The sequence below is a fragment of the Hibiscus syriacus genome, unplaced genomic scaffold (genome assembly GCF_006381635.1).
Source record: "Hibiscus syriacus cultivar Baekdansim isolate YM2019G1 unplaced genomic scaffold, ASM638163v2 tig00111199_pilon, whole genome shotgun sequence".
Taxonomy (NCBI): domain Eukaryota; kingdom Viridiplantae; phylum Streptophyta; class Magnoliopsida; order Malvales; family Malvaceae; genus Hibiscus; species Hibiscus syriacus.
Window position 1 is genome coordinate 220,962 of NW_024063015.1, and position 6,000 is coordinate 226,961.

Consider the following 6,000-nt stretch of genomic DNA (forward strand, 5'->3'; position numbering starts at 1 on the left):
CTTACGAGAGTAAAGTAATCACCCTGACTAATTTGGATCGAAGCTCGTGTCTAGAGCTCATGTTATGCAGATGCACATGATGTGTGTGAGGAGGAGCGTACCTACCTTTGACGCAAAAGATGAACAAATAAAAACTCTCAACAAAAACTTGGATAGAGCTGAAAGCAAAAATTAAAATGTTAGTATGACAATAAAAAAATAAAGCAATTAAAAACTTCAATAAAAGGATCATAGATTAACTAAAGACTCGAACTCATAAATTCGACCACAATTACAATGTGTAAGGGACCTACAACCTGACTCTCTAAAAAAAGTCCCCAGCAGAGTCGCCAAGCTGTCATAACCATTTTTAGGTAGAGCAATTAAATATTATTTTTGAAAAACAGTTATGTCTTTAATTTGGAAAAATTGGTGATTTTGGAATTGATTTGAATAAAATTGGATTGTGAGTCGCCATCGACCTTTGGGTTAGGTAGATCAAATACCCAAAAACGTCTTTTAAAAACAATTTTAAGAAAAATCATTTTTAAGATAAAAAGTTGGTATGCGTTTACAAAGATTCGATTAAAACGGGTTCAGAAGTCGGTTACGCATGGGGAAGGATTAGCACCCCATAACGCCCAAAATTGGTATTGTGTCGCTTACACTTTGACGTAAATGGTGGAAATTATAAATCGAATATAAAGTTAAATTACGATCCATTTATCGAACATTTATTAATTTGCTTCGAATTAATCAATTACAGAAAATTCTTTAACTCGAAAGGAAATCTCGAAATTAGCAATCCTCCATTGGGAAAGCTAATTCGACTATTTCTTATCAATAAAAGAATATTATCTCATTAATAAATATACGAATCGAATATAAATTGAAAATCGATATTTACGTAAAATAAAATACCACAAAACAAACGCATTGAATTATTTGAATAAACAAGATTTAATTGGTAAAATGAACTATATTTATTTCAAGTTCACATTTGTTAAAATGTCGTATCAGATCATACCACTTCGACCAAGTGGTACTTTCCACGCTCATTTTACGCATACATGTTCTTGAAAATAAAATCAAATATTTCATACATAGATAAAAATATAATGAGAATAAATGTAATTGGAAATAAAAATATTTATATTAAATGGAATTAAACACATTATTTATATAATACAAATAACCATATAATATGTAAAATACATTCATACATAAATGACTAAAATAAAAATAAATAAACATTACAAACCAAAATGAAATACAAAAAATAAGTAATTAAGGGACTAAAATATGATTAACAGAAATTTGAGAGGTTGAATCACAAATAAAAACAAACCAAAACTAATGTCTAATATATTAAACAATATAAGTATTAAAAATGAAAATAAACCTTAAACAACATTGGGGACTAAAACAAATTAAAACAGAAATTCGTAAGGGCAAACAATAATTTTACCTAAAGTATTTATACTAAAACATTGGCCATAATGTAAACAAAGTAAATTTAAAATACTAATTATAAATAAAGAAATGTAACATTCAGTGACTGAAATGAAACATTTGTAAATATTAAAACCAGAATCGAACATAAACAAAATAATATGATATATAACATGGGGGACTTAACAATAATTAAACCAAATACCTAGCAATGACTAAAATGATAAAGTTACAAATATTGCGACCAAATTCCAACATCCACAAAAATACACACAACACCAGATCAGTGACCACAATAAAATAATTTCAAATAGAGTGGCCAAAATCAAATATTAACAAAAATAACATAACATGGAACAATAGGACTAAAACATAAGAATTGAAAATAAAGTGCTCGAAAATAAAGTGCTCGAAAACAAATAAAATAAGACTTCATTTAATGGCTAAAACAAAATATTACAAAGCCAGAGGGACCTATAGTGCTATTAGACCCTTTTTACACAACACACATCCCCTTACCCCTTTAAACGGCGTCGTTTAGGGCGAACTATATAAGCCCAAAATGAGCTTTGCCTAGCCTTCTCCCCCTTATTTGCTTCTTTTTTTAAACGAGAGAAGAGAGAGAGAGAGTTCAGAACTCTCTCAACTCTCTCCACTGAAGAGAGAAAGGCCACGGTGGCCGGAGGCTCTCACGATAGGGTTGACGACGGCACACGACGACCGAAGCTACAAAAATAACCCCAATCAAAACCTCTAAACCCCTTAAACTTTGATCTATAAACCCCTTTCCCAAAAAACACACAGAAAACCCTAGATCTAGGATGATACCTTTCGAATAGACGAGGAAAATCGACGGCTTTCGGAATCCCACGACTTCGAACAGAGGTAAGAAACTTCTTCCTCTATTTCTCTCTTTTTTTCTTTTTTGTTAGAATACCCCCTTTGAACCCCGAATCTCTCTATCATTTTTTTATTTTTTTTGTTCTCTTGGTTTCTTTTTCTTTTTCCAGTGGTTTTCTCAGAATTCTGAATGCCCCATCTCCTCTCTATCTTCCTTATTTTATGTTTGCATGCTATATCTGATTGATGGTTGTTAATGATGAATTTTGATGATATTTGACTTGCCTCGGGATAGTATTTGATTTTGTAAGAGTTTTTATGGGGTTTCTTTGATTTGCTCGACTGATGTAGTGGGGAACCGGTCACTGTTCGATGGATGTGTGCAGGAGGGACTGTCGGCAGCAACAGAGAACGGCGGCGGCGATAGCAGTATGATATCCCTAGGGTTAGGGTTTCAAAAACCTTAAGGATCTGGGTCAAGTCTGGATCGGGTCCAGATCCGGGCTTTGGGTTGCAGTGGACTGCTGGACTTGTAACTAGGTTGGGTCCAATATTGGACCTGCAAAAAATATGCATATTGTAAATTATAATAATAATAATAATAATTAATAAAATAGAAAATATCCGGACAAAAACGAGTGTCTACAAATGTTTTTTAATATTTTCGGTAAAGTGATCAATAATAACAAAATTGGTAGAAAAAGTAATAAAACTGGTAAAAATAATAATGTTTTTGGTAATTGTTTTTACCTATTTTGTTATTTAAATGATAACAAAACTAATAACATATTTTTAACCGTATATTAAGTCTGTCGCACGTTATCATTTCCCGTACTTTCACTTATTTCCATTTGACAGGTAATTAATGCATAAATATTTTTTAAGAATGGAAACGTGATTTAATAAAAAGTGCCTTAATAAAAGCTAAAGAAGTGTGACCGTCTGTCTGGTTATGAAGAAAATATATGATAATAGAAATTCTACTAAAAGATAAGCTCTCTTAATAAAAGCTAAGGAAGCGTGATCGTATGTCTGATCATGAAGAAAATATATGAGAATAGAAATTCTACTAAAAGATAAGCTCTCTTATATATTTTCAAAGGCAAAGCCCTTGTATTTTAAAAAATTAATATGATTTTTGTATTTTTTTTCTTTTAATATGGTTCTTAAATTCAGAAAAAAAAATCAATGTGGTCATTTGACCAATATTTTTTATCGTTGATCATTATAGTGCTGACATGACAATTTATTATGTTGATGTGGCGATCTATAATGTTGATGCGGCAATCCACTATGGTTGATGACGTGATAGAAAATATGAAAGATGTGTTAAATTGATTTTTTTTATTCTAGGGCCAAATTGATCTTTTTAAAAAGTTCAAGAACTTATTTAATTTTTTCAAAAAATAAAAGTTAATTTAAATTTCAAATATAAAAATATTGAAATATTCAAAAAATTAAATATAAAAAATACTAAAAATATTAAAAATTAAAAAATTATATATTCATATTAAAAAAATACTAAAGCCATTATAAAAATTAAAAATCGTTGAATATATATCATTTGTTATAAAATGATAACTTATATAATATATACATGTAATATATAGGTATATATCAACACTTATACAAAGTATTTTTATTGGATTAATCGATATTTATATAAATTACTCGAGACTTACAAATTTTAGATTAATCAAAATTTATTTTGTATTCTAATTATATTTTATGTCGAAACTTATTATATAATTATCTTTTAAATTAGTCGAGGCCTAAAAAAATAATTAGAAAACATAATAAGCTTCGACTAATTCAACATTATAGGTCTCGACTAATTTAAATTTTGTAATTCTCGATTAATTTAGTAAAAATACTTTGTATAAGTGTTGATAATATGTATATATGTTATATGTATATGTTATATGTATATTTTATATGTAATATATCAGTTTAAAAATATTTTTATTTTTATAATTTATAAGTAATAATTTTATAACCTATTATATATATATATATATATATATATATATATATTAGTTTTTAAATATTTTTAATATATATTCAATTTTTTTAGTAATTTAATTTTTAATTTTTAGTATTTTTACATTTAATTTTTTTAAAAAAAATAATCTCTTTAACTTAAAAAATAATTTGACCATCGAACAAAATAAAAAAATCAATTTAGTTCATTTGTCATGTTATATGACACGTCATTAATCATAATGAATTGTCATATCAATATTATAGACCACTACGCTGACATCGTGAACTATAATATCAGTACTATAACGGTCAATGACGTAAAACGTTGATCAAATTATCACATTGAGTTTAGTTTTTAAGTTAAAATGTCATATTAAGTGAAAAATAATACGAGAGTCACGTTAAATATTTTTTTAAAGTGGAAAGGCTTGATATGACTTTTTGTGTATTTTCAAAAGAGAAAATAATTTCAGTGATTGAAAATGCCTTATAATATACGATTTTAACCAACTATCGCAACGCGAATTCCTTTTTCGCAACACTAATTACCGCTATAGGTAAACACAACTATCGCAACGCGAATTTCTTTTTCGCCACGCTAATTACTGATATAGGTAAACATAACTATTGCAACGCGAATTTCGCAAATCGAATTCGCCAATTTCGTAACTTAATTGCCGATATAGGTAAACACAGTAGAAAAAATCCGGTCAAAAATTCGAAGTCTCCAATTTGAAAACTGAGTTGCGAATTTGGCAAATTCGTGTTGCGAAATGTAAAATCTCGCCTCTTAAAGAAAAAATCATTTCGACAGTTCGTTTGTTTTGTTAAAGTTAAACGAACGAACAAACGAACATGAACATACGCTCGTTCGTGTTTGTTCAATTCATTTATAGGCGTAGGTTTAGCTGAGTGATTCGTACGTGGACTTAGCAACTGGGATGTCCCAAGTTGAAAACCACTCCAGTGTATTTTATGTCCTTTAATTTTTTCTTTAAGAGGCGAGATTTGACATTTCGCAACACGAATTTGTCAAATTCGCAACTCAGTTTTAAAATTGTCAAATTCGGATTTTTTTACCGGATTTTTTCTACCGTGTTTACCTATATCGATAATTAAGTTACGAAATTGACGAATTCGATTTGCGAAAACGAAATTCGTGTTGCGATAGTGTGTTTACCTATATCGGTAATTAGCGTTGCGAAAAAGAAATTCGCGTTGCGATAGTTGTGTTTACCTATAGCAGTAATTAGCGTTGCGAGAACGAAATTCGCGTTGCGATAGTTATGTTTACCTATGTCGGTAATTAGCGTTGCGAAAACGAAATTCGCATTGCGAATTTGGACACTGTGTTGCGAAATAGGAATTCCCGTTACGATTTTGTTGGTTATTTTTACAAATCCAAAAAAATTTAATTAAAATCATATATTATAAAGCATTTTCGGTAACTAAAGTTATTTTCTATTTTCAAAATCATTCTTAGCTTCAATAATCCGATTATTTATATAGAAAATCCTTTTTTTTCTTCCAACTTTACCATAACTTCATTTACGTTTTAATGATTTTTCTCCCTCCAGTTTAGAATTATATATCATTTAATTTCGTTGACGAAACTCGATAAAACTGTGAAAAAAATATAGTGGTCTATTTCAAATCAAAAGTGTTTAGTGTATTATAATAAAAATTAAAAAAATTAAAAACTAATAAAAAATTAAAATGATAATTTGTATATAAAGTCACTATTAA